Source organism: Prionailurus bengalensis, chromosome F2 (assembly GCF_016509475.1).
Source record: "Prionailurus bengalensis isolate Pbe53 chromosome F2, Fcat_Pben_1.1_paternal_pri, whole genome shotgun sequence".
NCBI classification, from domain to species: domain Eukaryota; kingdom Metazoa; phylum Chordata; class Mammalia; order Carnivora; family Felidae; genus Prionailurus; species Prionailurus bengalensis.
Window position 1 is genome coordinate 73,532,685 of NC_057353.1, and position 26,380 is coordinate 73,559,064.

Consider the following 26,380-nt stretch of genomic DNA (forward strand, 5'->3'; position numbering starts at 1 on the left):
CAGCACGGAGCCCGACGTGGGTCTCAACTCACACTGTGAGATCATGCCCTGAGCCAAAGTCGGATGCTTAACCCACTGAGCCACCCAGGCGCCCCACAAAATACAACTCTTACCTGTACTTGTTCTGACCCCATTGTCATCTTGACTGTCTTCGCTCTTAGGGTTCAAAAGAATGTCAAGCATTCCACAGTTCTGTCACTTTCTCTCCTGGTTGGGCTCTGCCTTTCTTAGGTTCGGCTATTTCACAGTCTTTTTTCCTGAATAATTAATTTAACTACTTTTTTTTCCCTACCAACTAGCCTTATTGCCTTTCTCTTTCTGTAGAACACATTTCTTTACAGAGTAATAACCCCTTCTCCAGGAGAAAGGACAGATCCTCTAAAGTCAGACTTCAAAGAATTAAGAGGGAGAAAGAGTCGGAGTTTCCCTCCAGGTAGTAACACCTCTGTTTAGTCTTAAAGGATGAAGGCTATCATCCAATAAGGCCTCAAGCATTGCAGCTGGAGGGACCGCAGAAGAAGCTCCATTTTGCTAGAACTAGAAATCCAAGATGGAGCTCAGCATCAGAAGGGGCTGGGTCAGCGTGCAGCTGGAAGAGAGATGACGGACCTCCCGCCGAGAATTTGACTTTCATCCTGATGCTTTCGTTCGAGACACAGGCAAATTGGGGGCCAATTCCATCTTTTGGTCCATTCAGAGTTTCAGAGGACAGGAATCACAGCTTCTATTTCAGTTGTCAGAAAGTCAAATGCTGGGACCAGGCAGGGACCCTATGGAAGTCAAGAGTTTTGGGTACGTTTTTGTAAAACCTCATGTGGCCCCCATACTATCTTTCATTCCCCACTTATCCTAGAGATATAGGTATACAGAATCAGTTCTCTTTGATAAAACGAACTATATACATGTAATGACAAATGGCTGCTGATACTCGACCTAAGTCCTGGGAGCAATCGAATGTGGGGGAAACACAGTGAAACTGACACTCCACAGGGTAGCCTTACTCCACAACAGCCAACTGCTATCTCCTGGGAAGATATGACCAGCGTTGCCAGGGCTCCCGATTCCTCAATCCTCGAAAGAAGTTGGGCATCTGTATTTGCATGTAAAGTTGGTCTGGTTCTAAAGACTGGCTTGCATTTAAACAAAACAAAACAAAACAAAAAACACCCTGTAGCCCAGGGAAAACAAACCTACAGAACAAACAACATGGGGCTTGCTAGTTTGCAACCTCTGTGCTACTTTCTTTAGCTTTTCCAACAGCGCGCCATCACCACGGGGATTCCATAATGTTTACTGGGTGGATGAATGGGAAGATGTGGGTTGTTCTCGTTCCTGCTCCAAAGTCAGTTCCCTAGCCTTCTGAGTCAGGGACCTGACTCGTGACTTTGCCAAAGTCGGATGCTTAACCCCCTGAGCCACCCAGGTGCCCCTAAGCGTCAGACTCGTGATTCTGGCTCAGGTCATAACCTCAGGGTTCGTAGGTTAGACCTGTGGCACTTCGGGCTCTGCGCTGATAACGTGGACCCTGGTTGGGATTCTCTCCCTCCTTCTTTCTCTACCCCTCCCCACTCATGTGCTCTCTCTCAAAATAAATAAATAAACTTTTAAAAAAAGGAATTAAAAAATGTTAGACATTAAATGATTCTATTTGAAAACTCATTTGCAGAAAATAAGTTTATAAGTTTATAAGGTAATTTATACCGTGTCCATTAAAATCACTTCTCTATTATGTAAACGTTGAAAATTAAGATAAAGAGTAAATAATTTCATATATACGCATGTACTTTGATCAGTTTTTTTTTCCAAATAATGCATTTTTTTTTCAACGCCGTGTTCCTTTTTAGACGTTTTCACAACAAAAAAACTTGGAATTCTTTCAAGGTCTTTTTTTTAACGGAAGTAGAGTAGACACACAATGTTACATTGGTTTCAGGTGTGCAACACAGTGATTCAACAAGGCTTTAATTTCTTTTGTAATTAAGAAAATTGAGAGACCCACAAGAAGAGTGACCAGGATAGAGGGGCTTTTTTCATGAGTTAATATTAAATGTAAAAGGAAAATAATTCAGCAGAACTATTTGTGCAATCAGTTGGATTTTGTGCAATTTGAAAGACCTTTAAATTTTGGTTGATTTTGTTCAAAATAACCTGGCAATGTTCAATCCAAGCATTAACAAGTGGGGGGCCCAAACGTCCATATTTCAGAGTGGTAGGTAATTGCTGAGAACAGAGCTGACAAGCATTAAGACCTTGATGTTTATGTAGAATAAAGCACGGAAGGAACTGAGCAAACTCTATCATGAGAACTCCAGTGGCGTACAAGATTTAATTTTGGAACTCTGAATATTTTAGGGTAATGTTGTGCATATGTAATTTCATGCATTTGTTTTATAACACAAATTTCTGGATGGCTCATTGGCTAAGGGTCAGACTCTTCATTTTGGCTCAGGTCATGATCTCATGGTTCATGAGATCGAGCCCCGTGTCGGGCTCCACACTGAGCATGGAGTGCTTGGGATTCTCTGTGTCCCTCTCTTTTCCCCTCCCCTGCTCACATTCTCTCTCTCTCTCTCTCTCTCTCTCTCAAAAATAAACATTAAAACATTTTTTTAAATAAAAGAAAATATGTCTAGCTTTTATATTTAAATGTCCTCCAAAAACTTCATATCAATTTTTACTAGCAAATACTTTTTTTAAAAACTGCCTCTGAGTTAAAAAATTACGCCCGGGGCACCTGGGTGGCTCAGTTGGGTAAGCGTCCCACTCGGTTTCGGCTCAGGTCACGATCTCACTGTTCCGGATTCGAGCCCCGTGTCGGTCTCCCCACTGACCACGAGGAGCCTCCGTGGGATTCTCTCTGTCTTTCTCTCTTTTCTGCCCCTCCTCTGCTCTTGAGTGCGTGCGTGTGCGCGCTCTCTCAAAATAAGTAAAATTTTAAAAAAATTATCCTCAAAACGGGATTTCCTTTGCTCAGTCTTCCCACACCTACCAGTCACATGACTCAGTCTAGCAGAATGAGTAAAGGGTGGAGAAAGGCCACGCATACATTCAGGGGAAATTCCTTCCTCCAACACATCCTACGGTCCAGCTTTTTTTTTTTTTTTTTTTTTTTTATGTGGTGACAATATGGCACTAACATCCCAGACTTCTTTCTTCCCAGCTTGGCAACTCTAAGAGAATGGAAACATCTTTCTCCCAATGTCCAGGTAACAACCCCAGAGAATATATCTGACTGGTCTTGCTTGAGTCACCTGTCCACCCTAATCCCGATCACTATGACCAAGGGAATGGTACCTGAGGATTAGCCAAGGCTGAATCATGCGCCTACCCTTGGGTTGCCGGGTGCAGGACCTATGTCCAAAAGAAAGGGGATGTGAAAATGTGCCGAACGATCTGTAGTGCCCATCATTCTGAACAGCATTCTGAATTTGGAAATACACAAATACTGTTATATTTGAACTTTAGAACCACCCCATGGTAGACCAAATGAAAAGGCAATGGTGCCTGTAATTTAGACTGCAGGGCCTGGCACATCACAGGTACTCCCCGAATGTTTGACGGGTGAATATTTGGGGCAGAGTTAACAATCCCATGAGCTGGACACTACTCTCCTCACTTTACAGAGAAAACAAGATCAGAGAGGTTAAGGAATTGTGCGAGTTTACACAGCAAACAGAGGATCCGGGATTCAAACCTAGGCCTCATAGGCTGACATCCCTGCCTAGGGGGTTCTTGTCAGGACTGATGAGTGTTTTGCACCAGAATTCAGGCACCTGGTGCCCATCAGTATTCTCCTGAGCCACTCCTGAGTTGCCTTTTCTCCCACACCTCAAATACAGAAGGTCTAGACAACAGAATTCTACTCCGGATCTAGACTCTTCCCTTCCAAGAAATTCTCAGACTTTAAGATTCTGATTTAATAGGTTTGGAGTGGGGCTCAGGAATCTGCATTTTATCCCCGAGCTCTGAAGTGGGAGATCTTGCAGAAGTCTGCACAACCAGCAAATACGACCACCACAGCCTCCAGAAAACAACGCCCTTTTCATTTCCGCCTTCCAAATGCTGCCCAAGTTCCTCTCACTGGTAAAAATCTACCCAGAACTGTTCAAGGGAGGAGATTGTGATGCCTGCCACGTTGACCACACACAGTCCAACACACACACACACACACACACACACACACACACACACACACAGACCCTTCCGTATCCCGTTTCAGGCGACGTACAGAGGGCCTGTCCATAGATGATCACTGATTTGGAGTCTTCAGAATTGGGTAGAAATTGCCCAACAAAACCATTTGCCTTCGCTGCATATTACTGCTTCGATTCCAGCTGTAACATTCCTGCCACACGGTAGTTCAGATGTTTCTTACAAGCCTTCCGCTAGGGAAGCATGTGCTTCTCTGGAGGCGTAGACCATTTATTTTGATCCCAAATCCATGTACCTGCGGCTTTCACCCGCTGGTCCTGGTTTGATCCTAAAGCACACACATACCCAATCTAATCATTATTCAAATGGCAGCCCTTCAAACATTTGAAGTCACTGGTCATGGGGTCTGGAAACTTCTCTTCTCCAGCCTATTACCAATTTTAAATATGTCTCATTGGACATGGCTACAGTCCCTTGACCATCTCAGCTCTCATTTATTTAGTCAATACAATATTTGTTGGGCATCTTTGGTTGCAAGGAACCAAGTGCATTCCGGAGAAAGAACTAGGCAGCTTGAGTTCTGATACTGGCTCTGAGACTTAGCTCAGTGTGTCCCTTGGGGAAATTTATCTATCGACACCATGAAAGGGTTTGCTTGGATTCTCTTAGCTGTGTTCTATGCCTCCGTCTCCTTTTCTCTTCCCTCTGAATCATTCTGGTTTTTTTTCCCTGCCTTTCTGGCCCCTCTGGCTCTTCTCATCTTGCACGGTCCCTGTGTTTCACTGATTCTGTTTCTCTTTGTCTCCCTATATTTCCCTAACTCTACCTCCTTCCCGTCTCTCGGTCTACCTCTGTCTCCCGTATCTTTCTCACCTTGAAGAATAGTGTGTGAACAAGAACTTGTAGGAGGGAAAAATATCAAAACCAGGACAAAGTATCTTTGAGTGAGGTTCTCAGCAGCTGATGGAAAGTTTTACGAAGCCAAATCCAGCCCCATTAGCTGGATCGGTGCATCAGATTCCCAGACCATAGCCTCCTCCGCCAACCTAGCAGGTGATATAAGACCTGGGAGGCCAAGGATACAAAAAAAAGTTACTCTGCCAAGAGCTAATGGACTATGAAATGAAAATGCCTGGCCCACCTGCTCCACGTGGCCACCTCACAGTGGGGACCCGCAGCTGGCCCAAACCAATGCGGAGGAAAGGCAGGAGGAAATTTGTCCCGGAACTGAGTCAACAGAAAACACCAAGAGAGTCTGCCAAATGCAAATAGCTCGAGCCAGGATTCTTCCCTCACCTCTGCCATCCAACCCTCCAAATATGCCTACAGCGTGAGGTTCGAAGGACCCCGAAGAGTCAGCAGACCTGGATTTGATTCACAGCTTCGCCACTAATTGACTGTGACCTTGGGTAGGCCATTTCTCCTTTCTGGGCCACCATGTTCTCATCTATAAAGGGAGAAGCACAAATCCCATTAACTAATTGTAGAGTTGCTTTAATTGTAAGGTTGTTGCAAAGGGATTTGGCCAATTTTGTTTCCCTGTAATTTAGTTTCTGCCACCTATCCATAAGCAATTGTACTGCCTTTCCTTAGGATGAGGGAGCCAAGCAAGAAATAAACGATGAGAGGGAGTAGAGTTGTGAAAAGACACGTGTTCCTTCATTCTTACAAAGAAACCTTAGTAAGCCACCTAAGAGGCAGGGGCTACAGATATCTTCTTTGTGCTTCACAGATACTTGATCTACAAAGCACGGCTTCAGATTTCTGCTTTGTCTCTGTTTCAGCGTCCTAAATGCACCAATCATGGTGTCAGCCCCTTCTGGCTTCAACTACTGGCCTGCCTGTAATCCTCTGCTCAGGGAAGCAGCACTTCCAGAGTCTTTGATAAGGGAAGGCTTCTGATTGAATCAAGAAGGAAATCCGGCCCAAGAGATTCCATCAGTAGCCTGGTCAGTGATCCTTGGGGGCACCCGGAGCAAAGTACAGAACGAGAGGGAGAATCATTAGCAAAACCACAGTAAAACTCCCCTGTGAAATTCAGGGTGGAGGTGATTGAGAGAACTGGCCAGCCACCAAAGAAAGGAGAATGGAGCAGGACTGGAAGAGCCATGGAGGTGCCTAGAGACAGACCATCTACTTCACGAGCAAGACAGAAGTAGGAGTCACTGCATCCAGGTGGCTCCCGGCAGCATCCATCGCACGTGGGCAAATTTCCAACCTTCAGGAACCCGTTCAATGGTCTCGTTTTCTTATGGTGGCCCGAGGAAGAGTGTGGCTGGCAACCCAAAGAGTCTCACCAACACACTTGGGCGAGAAGGGCATTCAAGCCCCGGGCACTGGCACTAAATTCCTTAAAAGTTTAAGCAGATAAGTAGCCAGTGACATTGGTGTGACCTCTGAAAATGTACACAAAATTGTACCTCTGGTAGGACGACCTAGAGAAATTGGCAGCTTCCCCCAAACCTAGAAGACCTTCGTGCAACAAGTGTAAAAGAAACCCTATAGGCCATTAGTGCATTCAACTCTCCAACCTACACTGAAGTGACCGGGTTTTTTTTCGAATTAAACAAAAACAAAACATGCAAGTGAAAAGTTCAAACCTCTTAAGAAGGAGAAACGTGTTTGCCCAGGGTTCCATTAACAGCTGCCCTGTAGACCTTCCAGTCACATTCCTCGTCTCTTGGGGACAGGGCTGCAGTGAGATGCAGTCGAATATACCTACGTTTCAAAATCGGACACACTCGGTTGTGTGACACTGGGTGGCAATTGTTTTCGTCCCACTTTCAGGAGGCTGGCTTCCCTTGGCATTTTGCTCTCCCCACCCTTCCAGTCTTGCAATCCCCGCTGAAATATTCTAACTCCCTGGCAGCCAGGAGGGTACGAGGGAGGACACGTGACCTTGGGCAGCCAAGCAGAGGACCCAGTTCACCGGAGCACCGTTTTGGGCCTAGGAGCAAACACGTAACTTAAGCAAAGTTCATCAGAGTCATTCCTTAGGGTTGCCCAGAGTCAAACCTTTGGGTTGGAACTGGAAGAAATGAGGCCTAGCTTTTCAGGTCACAAAACTGGTAATATATGAAACGAGGTTTTCTAGTAGGTGACTTCCCTCCATAAGGGAGGGGATAGTTGGAGAAGGAGAGAAGAACAGTGAGGGCGTGAGCAAATTATCTTGCTGGAGTCCCTAAAGTATGGGGCCGCTATCAGATGCACTTTTAGGCATCATCATGCACAGAATTCTGTTTCTCCTGTTCCCTCAATACCTCTCTATGAAGTGCGGAACTTTACGTCTATATGTCCACAGGTGTTCTGCTTCAGGTAGACAGAGGATAGGTAGAGCCGTAGATATAGAGATACAGATAGTACAGATATGTGTTCTCCTCTGTATAAATGGGAAAGGGTAGATATAGAAGACTATGGGTTGACCAGAGAGTTTCAGGAGATGGAAGCTGAACCCAGAATAAGAAGGAGCGAAAGAGGGAACGAAATCCTGCCATTTGTAGCAACGTGGATGGAACTGGAGGTCCAATTCTAGTTCCACAATACTGGACAGTGTCATGCTAAGTGAAATAAGTCAGGCAGGGAAAGACAGACACCATATGTTTTCACTCATATGTGGATCCTGAGAAACTTAACTGAAGACCATGGGGAAGGCGGGGGGGGGGGGTGGATATTACAGAGAGGGAAGGAGCCAAACCAGAAGAGAGTCTTAAATACTGAGAACAAACTGAGGGCTGATGGTGGGTGGGGGAGAGGGGAAAGTGGGTGATAGGCATCGAGGAGGGCACCTGTTGGGAGGAGCCCTGGGTGTTGTATGGAAACCAATTTGACAATATATTGTATTTAATATAGAAAAAAAAAAAAAAGACGGACTGATCATCCAGGCTGGTGGTCAAACACAAAGCCTGGGTAGAAAGCAGATTCCAAAAAGTGTTACAAGATAATGCATTGGCCTAAAGTATCCAGAGGAAGGCTGACTGTGCACACGGAGGGTGCTTTCTCCAGAAAGATAAGCCTTGGAAGAATGAGTCCAGTGGCCATGAAATGGAAGGAAGAAATAACTGGAGCAGGATACCCGGTGACTAGGACTTGATGGTCACGGGAGGTAACAGGGGAGGAGGTAGAGAAGGGAGTGAGAACGGGAGGAAGACTTCTTTTTGCACCGCTGGGCCTCAGGTTCTGGAGGTGCATGACTGGAGGTCATCCGTCCGCCCGACTTGCAGCATCCGTCCGCCCGACTTGAATCGACCAGCGCGAGTTCAAGTCAGGCGAGACCACAGTAGACTTCTCAACCATCCCAGCTTATTTGAACTGAAACTCCGTGACCTGTAAGGACCAGATTTTGAATCCCAGCACCCTATTTTCCATATGCGTGACCTTGAACAAGTCAATGCAGCTATTCGTCTGCATCAGGGCAACAATCAGACCCGAGAGCACTCTGGCGAAGAGTGAAGACACCATACGTAGCCCAGGCCAGGCACAGAGCTAGCCAACAGGGACCACTGGTTCCCTTCTTCGAGAGCTGTGCCTTTCCCACTGGGCTGAATGTTTCAGAAGGCAAGGACAATGCCTTAGTCACTTGCCACTCACATTTTCTGCTCATAGTAAGTGCCAAATCATTTTGAGTTGTTCATGATGACACGGGGCGCAAAAAGCAACCGCCTTAGAGGACAGGACAGTAAGAGGAACCGTAAAAAGGTGTTTTTTAAAAAATGTACTTATTTATTTTGAGGGAAAGAGAGAGTGGGCATGAGTGGGGGAGGGGCAGAGAGAGGGAGAGAGAATCATAAGCGGGCCCCGCGCTGTCAGCACGGAGCTCAATGTGTGGCTCGAACCCACAAACCGGGAGATCATGATCAATGTGTGGCTTGAACCCACAAACCGGGAGATTTCAAGCTGAAATCAAGCGTTGGACGCTTAACCGTCTGAGCCACGCAGGTGTCCCAAAAGGCATTTGGGATTTAGGCAAAGGATTTAGGCCATTAGATCGTCATCAAGTTTGAGGAGGGGAGAAAAGATGTCAACCAGTTTCAAGGGTATCTACGTATCCCCAAACTCATCTAGTTGTACACGCGAAATATGTACCACCTCAGTCATTTTTCAAAAATCCTACATCTTTGCCTTACAACAAACACACACACACACAAATACATAAGCATAACAAAAGCCCTAAATAAGAAAACGAGCAAAAATAGAAGTATAATCATGACAAGTGTGTATTTTTCGATACACTCCTACCAGAACTGTAGGAGAACTGAGCAAAGCTGCAGATGTGATTCTGTCATTTTTTTTCGTGGTGCTTTATAGGGCACAGAGCACTGTCTCAGATGTCAGTGGGTTTGTCCCTCGCAAAGAAAAATAAAGTAAAAATAAAAGACGGGGGATGCCGGCCGGCTCTTGATTTCAGCTCAGGTCATGATCCCAGGCATGCCGAGCCAGGCATCGAGCCTGCTTAAGATTTTCTCTCTCTCTCCCTCTGTCTCTCCCTCACTGCCTCTCTTGTGCATCATGCACCCTCTCTCTAAAATAAAGTCAGGCAATAATCAAAGATGGGGGCACCTGGGTGGCTCAGTTAGTTGGGCTTCCTTCCGCCTTCAGCTCAGGTCATGATCTCGCTGGTCAGAGTTCAAGCCCCGCGTCGGGCTCTGTGCTGACAACTCAGAGCCTGGAGCCTGCTTCAGATTCTGTGTCTCACTCTCTCTCTGCACCCTCCCCCCCCCCCACTGCTCACACTCTGTCTCTGTCTCTGCCTCTGTCCCTCTCAAAAATAGATAAATAAACATTAAAATTTTAAAAAAATTAATAAAAGATGGGTGAGAGCAGGGATGTTTAGTCTATACCAAGGTTATCAAAGTTTACTTCTCATTCGTTATAAAATTAAAACATGTTTAACCACCCCAAGTTTCTATACTTCTCAAAAACATCGGGGCGCCTGGGTGGCTCAGTCGGTTGGGCGTCCGACTTCGGCTCAGGTCACGATCTCGCGGTCCGTGAGTTCGAGCCCTGCGTCGGGCTCTGTGCTGACAACTCAGAGCCTGGAGCCTGTTTCCGATTCTGTGTCTCCCTCTCTCTCTGCCCCTCCCCCGTTCATGCTCTGTCTCTCTCTGTCTCAAAAATAAATAAACGTTAAAAAAAAAATTTCAAAAACATCAAATGTACTCTCACATATTAACCATTTCTCTGTCGCTGGATACTGGTTGTTTCCAAATGTTTACTGTCACACGTGACTCTTTGATACAAATACATGGGCGGGAGAGCTGTTTTCCACTTTTTTCTTTTAGGTTATTAAACGTTTACATCGTCTCCAGAAGGGCTGTGCCCTTTCCTACTCACATGTACAGATCCCCTGCCTAGAAGGATCACGGGTCAGTAGGACCCACTCCAAATTCGTTTTCCTGGCTCACCTCAAGCATCGCCTGGCCCATACTTCGAGGCTCAGTAGTGTGATGCTCCCATATCCCCCTCCCCGGTCCCCCAGACCTGATGCTACCATAGTTCTTGTTGTAATGTAGGTTATTTATTTGACTAGAAGCTCTCTGAAAGACCAGTCGAATCAATGCCGTCGCATTTCTCGCGTGTGCTAATCTCAATGGAAGTGAAAGGACTTCCAAGCTGGAATGCACCACAACAATGTTAAGGGCGTCTTCTGTATCCTGAAAGAGCCCCAGTGCAGCCAGGGCGGTGGGGAGCACCAGCCAGCATAGCATTCCCCGTGCCTCTCTTTCTCCGTTTCACCCCTGTGCCGTCTGCTCAGAACACGCAGCCAAAAGGCCAAAGCTGACCTCAGCAAACACCTCCCTGCCTTTTCCTCCCCCGGAGTGTGCTATAGCCGTGGGGAAGGGCTCGCTCACAGAGAAACGTGAACAGACTCTGACTTCCCAGTAAGATAGGCTGTTATTTCCTGGCCGTTCTAGAATCTTCAGTAAATCATCCGTTACATAGGCAAGGCCCAACCCTTGGGCCAACAAGCCAACTTTTTTCTGGGTCATAGAGAAGAATGGAAGGAAGACGCGGCCGGCCATATATTGTTTGTCATAGCAAGCCATGCTGACTAGATACATTTTTTTTTTAATGTGTATTTACTTTTGAGAGACAGAGAGAGACAGGGTGTGAGCGGGGGGAGGGGCAGAGAGAGAGGGAGACAGAATCGGAAGCAGGCTCCAGGCTCTGAGCTGTCAGCACAGAGCCCGACTCGGGGCTCGAACTTGAGGAGCGGGAGATCATGACCTGAGCCCAAGCGGGAGGCTCAACCGACTGAGCCAGCCAGGCGCCCCTGTGCTGACTAGGCTATCGCAAGTATCAGGGTACAGAGATGTATAAAGCTCAGAGCCTGCCCTCCAAGATCTAGAGCCTGATGGGCAGAAGGTGGCTTGCTGAAAAACCTTTGACAAGTGGCAGGTGGGCGGGGTGCGGGAAGCCCCGTTTCACAGCAACTGCCAGTGTCTGGGGGAGAACACACTTACCAGGGCTGATCGCATTATTCGATTTTCATTCGCTCTCAACCCGCGCTTGGATGCCATCTCAACTGTCCTGGAACCAAGCCCCCGGGATCAGCGTGTGCGTTGGACTTTTGCTTACATCAGCCCCGGGACTAAAAGCAGTATGTTTCAGAGCAGTTAGAGAAAAGTCTCTGAACAGAAAACTTCAAACGTCGAGCCAGAGGCTGTTTTTTGTAACACTGATGAAATTTCATCTTCAGGGTTCTTTGCTCACACGTGCTCCTTCTAAATATATGTATCTTTGCATAGCTAATTTTGTATTTCGAATTTTGTATGCTGGTTTGTTTTTTTTTTTGTTTTGTTTTCTGTTTTTTTTTAAAGAGACCAGCCTAAACTGTATCAGCTTGAGACGCTCTCCCTGTTTGATCTTGTCAGTGTTTCTTTTTTTTTCCTTTAGGGCCCACAGCGGACTGTAAAGTACCTTAGCCACTGTTCTTTCCCGTGAAACGCCGGATCTTGCTCAAACACGGACTCTGGCTCCGTAGGTGAGGGCGCGGGGCCTGAGACCTCGTTTCTAACAAGCCCCAAGCGATGCCAATGCCCGCGTGGACCACACGTTATTGTAGCAAGTTCTTCCAACAGGGTCTACACAGAATCACCCCGTAGGTCCAACAGAGTTTTTCCTTGGACAGACACCCTGTGTGAGCTTACTACCTCTCTTGCCGCTGCGTGTGGCTAACTACCAGCGTTGTGTTCCATCCTGCCTCGTGCTAACCCTGTCTTCACCGCCTTCCAACCCAACCGGATCAGATTCCCAGGTTCCCTCTTCCGTGGAGGCCACTTGGTTAGAGTCAGACCTGATACTAAATCATGACTGGGTCAGGGCGCTTGGGTGAAAACAACAGATCTCATTTCACACGGTGAAAGCAGAGAAGAACCGATTATAGGGCACGAAGTACCTCACAGAAGTCCTAGGCGGTGAGCATAGATGTATTCTAACAGGAACAACGAAGCCAGGGGACATGAACGATTTCTCTTCTGGAGACCCTGCGGTTCAGCTGTCTGCCGCTCAGGGTTCATGATGCTAGAGACCAGAAGGCAAGTCAGTCCTCAGATCCTGGAGAACCGAACACGCTTAACCACCGCGCGTGTCAAAAGCTGCGATTTCCCTGCCTCGGCTGACACCTCAACTGGTCCGGTACAGAAGCTGGGCAGCACAGGAGCCCCAAAATGTAGCGTTTTGCTTCCTACACGGGACGGGAAGAGAGGCTCGAAAGGGATTCGAGTGGATGTTGAATGGGCCAGTCTGCAGAAGCTGACGGAACCAATATTCTAGAATAAATGAATGGATGTAGTCTGATTTCCTTTGTTCACTCGTGGCCCCTGATCTCCATGATAACATCACCTGACACGGGCCTTCGACTTACTCCGCGCTCACTCTGGCTCTACCCCCACGTGACTATTCATCTCTAAACTCCATCACCCACAGACGACGGTGTCCGGGTCCCTTTAGTTCAAACTCTCGGGAGAGAGAAAGGGTTTCCCCTGGCCAGTAAGTCCGTTCTTCCTGGGTCACGTGTCGATCTCACCTTTGCTATTACAGAGGTGGAAATGGTAAAAATCCCATATCCTCAACCTGCCTTTTCTCCTGGGAAGGGGAATTTCCGAAAGAAAAGGACTTTGAAGTACCAAAGTTACCCTGGAGGCTGTCAGCTATGATATCTGAGCTCAGTTTTAAAGGAGGATTAGAGATTCTCAGAATGGACAAAGGAGAAGACCTTTAGAGGCCCCGCACACAGGCACAAAGGCACAGAGCCTTGAACTAGCTCATCAAGCATTTTATGATGAACCGGGTCTTTTTTTTTTCCCCCCACTGAATTCCAAATATCTTTGCTAATATTTGCCTTTCCCAAAACTTGCAAAGCAAATATTGGCTCTCTTTCCACAGCGTACACTGAACTTAAAAAAAAAAAAAAAAAAAAAAGGTAACTCTTATCTCTACCTTGTTCCCTTCATCTTTCTACTTCTTCATAAGCCTCTGACAATTCGGAGGCACATTCTATAACCTCATTAAGAGTTTCTCCGTTGGGGGCGCCTGGCTGGCTCGGGGGGTGGGGCGTGCAACTCTTGATCTTGGGATCATGAGTCCGAGCCCCATACTGGGGGTAGAGTTTACCTATAAAAATAAAAAAATAAAATTAGAGAAGGTTTAAAAAAAAAAGTGTCTCCATCTATAACATGGGGACCCCTGAACCTACTTCTAGGTTATCGTGAGAAGCAAATCGAATGAGGCATGTGAAAATACACATTGAACCCTAACACTCCTGCATTGACGGCAGTGGTGGAAATGGTGACGGTGGCTCTAGCCCAGACTTTTCCAATGCCTCTTGACATTTCCCAGTTACTCCCTGTGTGTCCCTCAGGCAGCAAAGGATGCGAGGCAGGATGTGGCTTTAAGGAGCATCACGGCTTCCACCTGTGCTGGCTCAGCGGGTCTGCTACAAAGCTTGGCCCAGATGCCAGCGTCTTCACCTCTCAGCCCTCAGTGGGGCCTCGTGCCCACTCAGCCCTTATTCCTGGGACGGCCGCAGCTGCTCACCACAGAACAACCTAAAATACAGTCTAGGCTAAGCTGGGGCCAGCACACGTGCTTTGGGCTGCTACTGAGACTCAAGGACAGTTAAAGCTGGAAGGACCTTACATGCTCTAACCTTGCCCAAACTCCATCTTGTCCGTTCCCAGCCAACGGCACCAACAGTTAGTTACTCAAGCCAAAACTCTGATATCTTTCTTTGCCCATCTTGCCCATGCCCATCAGCAAGTTCTTTTAGCTCTGCCTACAAAGTATATCCCAAATATAATCACTTATTGAAAACTCCATTGCTGCCCCCTAGTTCAAGTCAAGCTGCATCTTGCCTGCACTGTTGCAATGCCCCCCAAACTAGTCTCCGTTGACCCCCTTGCGCGGTAATCCATTCTTGGGAGAGGCTAGGGTGGCCTTCTTTTTTTTTTTTTTTTAATTTTTTTTTGTAACGTTTATTTATTTTTGAGACAGAGAAAGACAGAGCATGAACGGGGGAGGGGCAGAGAGAGAGGGAGACACAGAACCGGAACCAGGCTCCAGGCTCTGAGCCGTCAGCCCAGAGCCCGACGCGGGCTCGAACTCACGGACTGTGAGATCGTGACCTGAGCTGAAGTCAGATGCTTAACCAACTGAGCCACCCAGGCGCCCCTAGGATGGCCTTCTTAAAACAAAACCAGCTCAGAGGGTCCTTCTGCTTAGAACTCTGCCATGGCATTCTACGGTAGTTAGGTCAAAAAATCCATGATCTTTTCCATGGCGGACCTTCCTCACTTCCTGGTATCCCTCTTTTTCCTCACCTTCCAACCACATTGTCTTCTTCTGTTTCTCAAACAGGCAGAGCTCGTTACAGCCTCGGGCCTTTGCACTTTGCACTTTATTTTTTGCTCCATCTTGCACAGGGTGGGTACTCACTAGGGGTTTGGGATGGATGGATGGATAGATGGATGGATGAATGGATGAATGGATGAATGGATGAATGGGTGGATGGATGGAAAATAAAGTGATATCTTATAACCTCTATGGTTTTGTTCTCACAAATAGCACTATTTGTGGACTGGAAGCTTTGAGGAACTTGGATCAATAAAGTCAAGGGAAGTCAGAGGATTGGGGAATCCAATTTTTAACAATGTTGAGAACGAGAGGCCAGATGTCAGGCAGCTTCTCATTTGGCCTGGCAGTTATGGGGAAGATATTGAGATCTTTCCAACCAGAAACCAGAGCCTGCCCTGAAGGAAAGAATTTGTTAAAGCCAAGGTAAGTCAAGACAGGCTCGAGGGCATGGACTTTCTCCCCAAACAGCACTTCTGTTTCCTCGTAATAAACCATTAGATTGTAGCCCTGACAATGATGGAAATTCAGAGCCTCTAAGAAGCCATTATTCACCTTCCAATAAAATAAGTAGAAAACACTGATGTCATTCTCAGTTGCAGAAAGCAGATCGGAATGAAGGATCATCTTGAATTGGAGGTTTTACACTTTGCTATTTCTTTCTCTTTCCTTAAGCATCACTTATTTCAAACTAGAACATTTAATTGCCTTCTAGCAACACCTTGAGGCAGGTCACAGACCAGAGAGAACAGTCCTGGATCATAGCAATTATTGGCTCCTGCAAAACCTAACCAAGATCTCACATGTTCTCACCCCCACTCCCTCCCGCTATCTCTCCCCAAATTACGGTGAATCTTGAAGTTGACAGGAGATCTTCAGGATGGCCCCTTCAAATGGCAAAGCACCAGAGTTCTCTATTACCAAATCAACTTCCTTTTTCTCCTTTTGAGAAGCATATTCTTCTTTAACTTCTTAGAGTGGAATGAGAAATTTAGAGTGCAAAGGAAAACTGAGTAGGCTTTGAATCCCTAACTCCACTACTGTCCAGCTGTGTGACCTTGGAAGAGCTAATTTCCTTCCAAGGAATCATGTGTGGGAGAAGGAAAACAGCAGGGCTAGGAGGAAGAAATATGAGAGACCATATGTAAGGGCACATAACATGGTTCAGGGCATGTAGCAGGTGCTTAAGAATATATCCTTCCTACCCTCCACCCTAATACTAAGTATTCCTTTCAAAACCCAGGCACAAGCCCAGATGTATGGTCAGGTATAGAAGAATAGGTGATAGATTATATAACTTCTCTTTGCCTTAATCTCCCTTCTGTAATAATACAACTGTCTACATAGGATTATTGTGAGCATCCAGATGAGTTATATGTGACATACTTATAACAGTGCCCAGATCGTAGCAAGTCCCTTATAAGTGTGAGTTAGGATTATAGGACAACCTCACTTTATTGAAATGCCCACCTGTTCTGTTGTCTGTCTTTCACTTGGATCATGATTATTCTTCTGTAGCCCAGTGGCCTCAGCACACACTTGGGGTAAGGTAAAGTCTTTTCTGGGTAGGGCTTAATGATGCCGGGAATAGCCAATCTAGTGATGGAAGTCAAGTTCAAAGTGGAAAGGAGCAGGAATGCCCTTTTCTCAGTAGGTCTTGGGCTTTCTTGGAACTGGATTTCAGGGAGTCTAGAAGTCTGAGCTGTGCTCCTAAATTATTATCACAAAAAATAGGTGTGGGGCAAGGATTGATGGGGCCCCAGAGTCTCAGACAAGCATGCCAAATTTTACCATTCAGGTTACCTAGCTTTGGGTTGTTCTCTGCCTGTATCCTTCTTGTTATTTTTCAGCTAGCCAGGGTAAATGGCTACTGTCTTAAATACCAGCTCCATTCTGCAGGCAGAAGTTGCTTTATTAGCTGAAGACTGAGAAAAAGTCTGAGGCTGCATCTGGGTTCACCAGGAAACACGGCCAGAATTGACTGGCATCATCAGCCAGGTGTAAAAGATCAGAGAGGGGAACACATGGGTCCACTGGCCTGGTCTTCTTTGGTCTGGGTAGTCCTGCTTCAGGGCCCTGCCTCAACCCTCCTGCAGCATCAGAAGCGAAGAAGTCGCCAAACAAAACAATTAATGTGACTCAGCCTGACCTGATAGGGGCCCGTCTCTCCATCAAAGAATAGTTCTATCATGTTTTTCAAATTAATCGTCTCAACCAATGCATGACGGATCCAGTCACTAAGACAACCGGTGAAGAGTAACCGATATTCTTTCACACCACAGTCTCTGCGTGTACCTCTGCATTCAGACCAAAGTACCAGGGCAAGTGTCCCGGGAAGAACCCAGGATGTCACATTCTTGGCTTTTATGTTTTAAAGAGCCACAAGGCGGGGCTCAATCGGAGAGACGGAGCGCTCAGTAGGAGCATGCACTTCGGGCTGGCTGGCTTCAGACAGTGCTGGCCCTGCCACTGGACCCACACGTGGGCAAGTCACTTAACCTCTCCATGCCTCGATTTGTTCAGACATCAGGTGTGTAAGAACCAGAGTACTTCCCTCAGAGAGTCGTGACCATCATATTAAATACATAAAACACTTGGAATAGTGCCTAGTACGTCAATGACAGCTACCGTTATTTTGGGGAATGTAAGCTAAAAGGACTTTTCCTTGCCTGCCACAACTTGACTAAAAAACATGACTGAAAAGAAGAAAAATATTCGAGAAGCTATACCAGAGCTAGATACTGACAGAATATTAGAAAGAGAGGGCCTCATCCGATCCTATCACCCTCCCCCATCTGGAGTCAGCACCAAGGATGAGCAAGGGGTTTCCAATAGAACATCTCAGAAAGACTTGTGGTCCCTTCCGGACACTTGTGCTCCCTCCCCAAGTGGGTACCCAAGAAAGGAAGTGTGTCCCCAGAGTCGATCTCCCCGTTGAGCCAGTGTGGGGCAGGACTAGGCTGGGAGAGAGCCCAAGAGCCCCCTCGGTTTTCCCACAGCCCACGGGAAGTGGAGGGAACAACCCATCCTAATCTTTCCTAGGAACCCACAAAGGGCGAAGCAGGGATGGAAGACAGAGTCCTCTGGCCTGCACGGCCCTCACACTCAGAACAAAGAGATGAGCGTCGGCCATCACCAGACCGTAGACAGTTCATCAACGCTGATTTGTGAGACTTGTGAGTCGCAACCTGGGAGGCTGGAGGCTGGCATTTGAAGGGCTGTTCCGTTTGGTTTAGTACGGTATACATCGACACTCAATGTGCAAAATGTGGCATTCCAGCATGGGTGACTTCTACATGGTGACAACGGTCACTCACGGGAGAAGGCTCCTTCACATCTTTCTCTGCACCACTGAACGGCTGTTTCATTCTGGCCCCCCACCCCTCTACCCACACCCCTTCTTTTTCATGATCTAATTTCCCAAAGGCAACAACCAGTGCCCTCCCGCCTCCCCTACAGCACTTGCTCCTGGGCTCAGAACCCTGTGCGTCTATTTCATGGGTCAGGAAGTGGCCCGGGCAAGACGTGATGCCTGTGAACAGCGTGGTCCCGGCCTCTCACATGCCTGTTCATCTCTCACCCTCCACACAGGAGATGGGACACAGGAGGGTGAGGGAAAGAAAGCTTGCCACCAACTTTGGTGTTCCCACCACCAGCTGCGTGCTCTGGAACCAATTTGTTTATCTGTGACATAAATGTATTGGACCTCATTGTAGCCAAGCTTCTTGGGAGCTCTAAGAGTCCCTGACTTATTGTCATCCACTCAGCTGCCACTTTACCTTCCCTACGCTGCCCTTGGTCTCCTCTCCCTTTGACTCCTGCTCGTCCGTGCGCTTGGCACTGGGAGTGACCCACGGCCCATCCCTGAGAAAGCATTTTGCCAAACTAGACTCAGAAGAAGAGCTCCCGCCGGCTGCTGCCACCTCCCGCCGTCTCCCGCCGTCTCCTGGTGCCAATCAGCCATGACCACGACATTTGCAGAAGGACATTTTTAGAAGGAGCCCTGTGCAGAGGGATAGGATTGCATAATCACTCCGTTTTAATGAAGGAGTGGAGGGGGGGGAGGGTGGAGAAGCAAGGAGATCTTGGCACAGACACAAGGTTTTAATGAATTGTTGAAGTCAGAACTCTCGGTGTGGAGATTCGAGACAAGACACAGGGCCTGGCAAATTTCTCATTTGCCATGGAAATACGTATGGGAGCACTGGTGCCCAAACAAGATTGTTTTGACTGAATCAACTAGACAGTTAAGTTAGACAGCTGGTCAATTCAATTGACTATTTACTTATATGGGCTTTTTTTTTTTTTTAATCTAACTCATTTATCCACTGACTGGCTGGTTATTTTCCTAGATTGGTTGAGTAAACAAGTATATAGGTATCTTTCAAAGGTCTGTTCAAACGTCCTTGTCACTCTGGTTCCAACAGTTAAAAGCAGAAGCCCGTGGAACTCTCTCCTGAAAACTCATAACACTAAGCACCTCCCTTGTCACCTATCATTTCTCCCTTGGACTATATCCCCCTTCTCAGTCCACAAGCTCCTCAACAGCAAGATCCATGCCTGATTCATATCTGTCCCCTTGACAGTGATTTTTTAATGCCAAGAACATGGTCCACATTTAATAAATGTTTATGAATGAATGAGCACATAGAAAGTACCACGTTGGCATAGTGTGAATCTCTTTAAAAAAGTCTTGGGTGCTTCTTCCTTTATTCCTGGGTAATTATTCCTTTATTCCTGGGTAATTATTCCTTTATTCAACAATAAATACTGAGAAATTACGAGGTGCCAGCTACTTTTCTAGGTACTGGGAAAACAAGCGATAGATAAGAGACAAGAGCCCCGCCCCTTGGGCTCACAGGGCACTCAACTGATTTTTTTTTTTTAATGTTTACTTATTTTTGACAGGGAGAGAGAGACAGAGCATGAGCGGGGAGGACCAGAGAGAGAGGGAGACACAAAATCCCAAACAGGCTCCAGGCTCCCAGCTGTCAGCACAGAGCCCGATACGGGGCTCGAACTCATGGACCGCGAGATCGTGACCTGAGCCGAAATCCGACGCTCAACCGACCAAGCCACCCAGGCGCCCCTCAACTGATTATTCTTAAACATCAATACCCCTGAAAGGAAGGTCAGGAGGTCTCTGGGAAGACAAAGAGTGTATCACGGGGCACCGGTTTGGGATTCCAGCAAACACAAGGACTCCGATGCCTGAACTTGGGTGGCAGTGCTAATGGCTACTATTTAGTAGAGACCAGTTCTGTGTCAGGCACTGTGCCTGATGCTCCCCATGCGTACGGCCTTTCGTCGTCAAGCTAACCATGGCAGGAGCAGGACGCCAAGGCTTGGAGAACTTGCACAACTTGCTTTTGGACTCCGTGTACAGATGAAGGAGGGAGAATTTGAGTGTCTCACAAATGTCCAAAAATGGCTTAACTCTGGGGCGCCGGGGTGGCTCAGTCATGGTTCAAGGGTTCGAGCCCTGCGTCATCGGGCTCTGCGTTGACAGTGCGGAGACCTGCTTGGGATTCTCAGTCTCTCCCTCTCTCCCTACCCTTCCTCTGCTTATGCAGGCACACTCTCTTTCTCTTTCAAGAATAAATAAGTGAATTAAAAAAAAAAAAACATTTAAAAGGTGGTTTAACTCTAAAACTCGGAAAGAAAAATGCTAGGTATTACTGTGGTGATTAACGGACGTTTGTAGGATTTTTATTTTTATCTTCTCTCGGTTTTCAGTTTAAAAAATTACCCTTAAGGAACATGTATTAATTTGAAAATTTAAACATAAGCATTAGAGAAAAGTTTTAGCGGTAATGTGGTGATGCTTCTGATAGGGCTCCTACAGTAAACAGCAATTTCTTTTTTTAAATTTTTTAATAGAAAAAATTTTGGTAGAATTTATTGTCAAATTGGCTCACATTCAGTGTGTAAAGCGTGCTCTTGGTTTTTGGGGTAGATTCCCGTGGTTCGTCACTTACACACAACACCCAGTGCTCATCAATGGAAATCTACTTGGCAATGAGAAAGAATGAAATCATGCCATGCTGCCGCCATTTGCAGCAACGTGGATGGACCTGGAGAGTACGATGCTGAGTGAAAGAAGTCAGTCAGAGAAGACAGGTATCATATGCTTTCACTCATACGTGGATCTTGAGTAAATAGCAATTTCTAAGGAAAGTTCTGGAAATGGGTGAGTTAGTCCCTAGATTGTATGAGTTCGAACTCACCACGGGACACCAATCCTCTGGATGTTGGACAAACGTAAGTCTCGTTTTTTTAAGTCGTATCTTGAATATTTTCCCCCAAGGAGACCAAGGACAAGAAAAGGGCTAGCCACCTACTCAGAGTGATAGAAGCAATGCAGGAATGGGGTTTAGGAAGAGAAGAAACAAAAATTAAGATTAGACCTAATTTCTGGTCCAACGTTCTAGAGAACAAGCATGGTGCCTTAGGAAGAGCACAAAGTGACGCAGTCCTGGGACTCCGTTTTCTCATCTATATGATGGGAATAACAGCACCCTATTGCTTAGAATGAAAAAAGTACCTACAGTGCCTGGTCCTATTCCTGGCTCATCTTGGGCACCCCTTCTATTCTTTTATTCCAAGCCAGCGTGGACATACCTGCAATAAAGAACAATGCTATGCACAACCCACTTCTCACACCTTCCTGATGCTTTTGTGGAAATGGCTTCTGGGGGTTAAAAAAAAATAGGGGATGCCTGGGTGGCTCAGTGGGTTAGGTGTCTGGCTCCTGATCTCAGCTTGTCTTGGTCTTAACGTGGTTTCAAGCCCCACGTTGGGCTCCACACTGGGCGTGCAGCCTACTTTGGAGAAAGATAGGGGAGGCTTCTGGGGAAAACTGTCCCAGCACCAGAAAGATCCCATTCTTTAGAACAAAGAGAAGTGACAGTAGCACTTTCTCTTCCAAGGTAAAAATACAAGTGCCTTCAGTGTGACACATCCTGCACTCCAGACTTTGCACAGTGGCTTTTATGAAGAATTTCCGGAAAAAAAAAATAAATAAATAAAGCCACTCATTCCTTTGACTCTACAAGATGAAACTTAACGGTGTTTTACAGGTTCCAAAGAGTCCCATTTCTGCTCTGGCATTCTGCCCACCTCTTTAGAAAATATAAGTGCCTGTGCAAGGTTTCGAGGAACACCGCTCCCCTAACCTCTCTGTGAGGTTCTGTGATGCTCCGTAAAAGAACAAGGCTCTCCTGTCCCAACCGGTGGAAGCAAAAAGCCCAGATATGGTAGCCGGCCTGAAAGCTGAATGATACCGGAGACACAGCTTTCTGCATCAGCAGGAAGATTTTCTCCAACGTTCTTGGCCCTGCCAGGATGATGCCTGGGAGACGCCCCGGTCCTTGGTCACCCTTACTCTCAGACACACCTCTGTCTTGTGCTTTATCTACTAAGACAACGTCCCTGCTGCAAGTTCCCCACACATTCCACATGGACGAGGGCACTGGACATTTTTCTCTTCCCCCCCCCCCACTTTTGTTACAATCCTTCCGCCAAGGACGCTTTCTTTTTCTTCTTGGCAAACACCAGCGTGTCTTCCAAGGCCCACCTCCACCATCACCTCTTCTGTGCAGCCTTCCTCCAAACCCTCAGCTCAAATGGATTAACTCCCAACTCCAGGCTCCCACGCTGCCTTTTAATCTGAAACGGCGTCTTCATTGTGCACCATTCTGTTTTGAGAAGTGAGAAGCAGGTGCAGGAGGGAATGAGGGCATTAAGGCTGCTGCTGTGGAAAGCTTTCTCTTCTCTTCACCGTCCTTCTGTACGGAAGATTCTGCCGAGATAGGCTTGGCCTTCTGCCTCCGCTCCTCCCCATAGTGGTGGAGCGAGCATTGGAGGACAAGTCCATTGGCCCGATGTCTCAAGGAGCTGGAGGGAGCCTCACAAGCACCATGCACATTACCCTTTTGGTCTCTCCTTCTATCTCCTGGGGACCAGCGAGAAGCAGAGATCTGCGTGTCTCCTTTGGATGCTCAGATTTTCCCTCAGACAGGCTCTTCCACGGCCTAGGCTGGAGGAACCAGCAAGTTCATCTTGCCCCTTCAACTAAGCAACATTCTCCCCAACCACACGTTATCATTCCTCAAGAGAGGTTTTGTTTCTCCGTCTTCCTGCCTCAGTTTGCCTCATTTTGCAACTGGTTAGGAGGTCTGGTGGGAAGAGAGGACTGCTATATTTTGCAGGCTCTGGAAGAACTGCCTAGACAGGTGGGGGCTCCAGGACGCCCCAATGAACCTACAGCACGTGTCTGTTTTGTCTGCCTGCCTAGCGTTTGTCCTATGGTGTCGCACCCGCTTGTGATGGGACACACAGGAGAGGCGACCCGAAATGAAGGCCATCAGCCCAGTTGAGAACAAGACGTAGCTGAGTAAATAGCTCTTGTGCTCCTGAGACAGGTTCATGCTGTGGGTATGAGAGACATTGGTGAACGGGTGGAAATTAAAGCAGCAGTGGGAAATCCCATTCCCCCCACAAAAGGTGCTCCAGTTCTGAGAGCATCAGGCACTTCAATCTGGAAGCTTCCTGGGGGAGCTGCGGCTTCTCTGTGACTTTTTCCATACACGCTGACCTTGCTTTCAAAACCCTGGAGGTGGTGGGCCTCCTTCTCTGGCCTCCCAAGGTACATGCATTTTCCCCCAGGCTCCTTTGTCATCCCTTCGGGTGACAGTCCCCTGATGAGATTCAAGGCCACATGCTGGACATTTTGGCCACACTCCTCAGTGAGTCACCGATTGATTTCAAGGCAATGTTGACCTGCGCGTAGGTGGCCATCTGCCCCATAATCACACCCTCCCCGCCAGAGACACAACCCACAGCCCGGTGCTCCCGTGATAGTTCTGACGATTGTGCCGCGTTTCAGAGGTACGGACGCCTCAGTCGGTAACAGTCGCCTGGCGTAAGGACGGTGAGTGAGGAGACAGGTTATAAGAGAAGGAGGTAGGAAGTCAGAGACTAACACTAAAGAAATAGAGGAAAGTCACCAGGGCCAAAGGAGAAATTGAAAGCATGCAGTGAATGGGAAACAATCTCACCAAATGAACCAAAACAGAGGCTCTTCCTATGGCCCCAGAACGTTCCTGACCTGACTCCCGCCTAAAACGCCTTGCCACCCCCCCACCTCCCGTCTGTAGCATCTTCTATCTTCCCCGTTTTAGGAGAAGCCACAATCCTCAGCCCGTGGCAGGTGAGACTGCCACCCTGTTCCTCCAGGGCAAAAAGAGGAAGACGGAGCCTCTTTGTCCCACTAGCTTCACGCCCTCCCCTGCACCCCCAAGAGTCGCGAATCCAATTGGTGCCGATCAGAGCCCCAGCCATGTTTCACCGAGGGACCAACGTGCTACAAGCTGTCATTTCACCCACGGTGCAGCCGGCCTCCGGTGCTCCTTCACTGCCTGACTCGGGGTTGCAGGAAGGGCTCCCCTTCTATCCCTATTCCCCTGAGGTGAGCCCGCCTGCTTGGGTCTTCCTTTGGGTGGACAGTGAAGGCCTGAGATTGTGCTTCTTAGTTTACAAGGTAGTCCTGCGATGCTGCAGGGAGTCGGCTGGGCGTCCCCTGCATTAGAAGATCTGCCTCTCCCCCCAGACAGGCTCCAAAGTCTGGATGTGGGGAAGACACATAGCCTACTCCGGCCCCCAGACCACATTCTCCAACACGGTTAACTGGAAAACTTGTACCGTGAGGCTTACGTGGCATTTTCTTGCCGCTCTAATAAGGTATTTCTTTGACCCCCCATTTAACTCTCATGGGTTTTGACCCAGTTGGGCCACAATAGCTGGGGCATGCCACAAAACGACCGGGAGGGCTTGCTAAACCACCGATCGCTAGCCATCACCCCCAGAGTTTCTGAATCAGCAGGGCCACGGATGGGGCCTGAGAATGAGCATTTCTGACAAGTTCCCGAATGAAGCTGCCAGTACTGATGTGGGGACCACACGCTGAAAGCCATTGGATTACATCCAGGAAAGGAGGAAAGGTAGCCAACATCTTTTCATTAATACTGGCCACATTTGTAATTCCTCCTGGAATGAAATTTCTACCCCCCCCCCCCCAATTCCGGGAGGGCAGCGACTTTGTCTATCTTGTTTGCAACTGTGTCTCCGGCGCCTTGCACAAATCAGCAGCTCGGTGATGATTTGTGAATGCATTAGGCCGAGCACCTGTCCTTATTAACGGGGACACCTCGGGGCCTCTGGGTGGCTCAGCCGGTTAAGCCTCCAACTCTTGACTTCGGCTCAGGTCACGATCTCCCGGTTCGTGAGGTCAAGCCCCGCATCGGGCTCTGCGCTGACAGTGCAGGACCTGCGTGGGATCCCCTCTCTCCTCGCTCTGCCCCTCCCCCATCTGAGAATAAATAAACTTTCTAAAAAATGAGGACACCTCTATCACACAAGAACACTCAGTCCCGCCACAAGGCAGTGAAGTATTATTACATAGAACCCTCGCAGGAGGTGTGCAGGAACATACCGTAAGGCTTCAGAGAGCTCCCTCCCCAAAGCTGCAGCCTGGACATCATTGCCTCACCTTGTCCATTTGCATGAAAACACGCCTTCCGCTCAAACTGGAAGAGGAACAGAAGGAGATATTTCCTTGCTTAGCCGGTCACGTGAGGGGGTCTGAGCAGTCAGTGCCTCCGCTTCCAGCCCTTGGTGAGAAAACAGCGCTCTGCGTTAATTGTTATTAAAGACGATGGCCATAGTGCGCCTCGTAAATTGTCTGCAGGGTTGCTAACAACCCCGAATGCCAATTGTTCATCAGTTTGTTCTGGGTCCATTGGAATGCGGCTCAAGCTGTGATGAAGGAATGGTCTCAGAAACAAATCAGATTTGGTGCAGGAAGCCACATCTATATTTCATGTGCCTGCTTCTGCAGGACTGCCTCAGTAATTGGTTTAAAAATATCCGTGACATCTGTTGATTCTACTACTATTTAAGTGCGAATATTTATCTTTGTCTCTTTTGCAAAACATTATGCTGCAAAGTGGAGGAAGGGGAGAAAATGTTGCAGTAGCTACAGCTAAAAAGCTTCGGTCCCTCCCAGCACTCGGAGCTCAGATCGATTTGCTACTCAAGTCTGGCCTAATACAGAATCACAGCTCCCTCAGACCCTTGTGGGAATGAAACAGACGATAAATAAGGACATGGTATGACTATAAATGAGCAACTCACTCACTTGTACGTACGGCAATAATTTCCCAGTGTTGAAATGCAGGGGTTTATGATTCCAAATTTTTACATTTGTATCCCAGAACTAAGGGATCCCCAAACAAAGCCACGCCCCATCTAGCTTTCTCACTTGGGGAAGTCTTTCTGGAAAGCTTCGATTGTGCTCTGGCCAGTAACGTTAGATACAAAA

At 47.5% G+C, this 26,380-nt stretch overlaps 1 long non-coding RNA gene across 1 annotated transcript; it reads right to left on the bottom strand.

Annotated features, from left to right (window-relative positions):
* Positions 1-257: 257 nt before the first annotated feature.
* On the bottom strand, positions 258-26,221 carry LOC122495820. Its single transcript, XR_006300612.1, has 3 exons — positions 25,493-26,221; positions 21,545-21,621; positions 258-770 (listed from the first exon to the last, which is right to left on the bottom strand). It is a non-coding gene; the product is annotated as an uncharacterized LOC122495820 (long non-coding RNA).
* Positions 26,222-26,380: the final 159 nt, after the last annotated feature.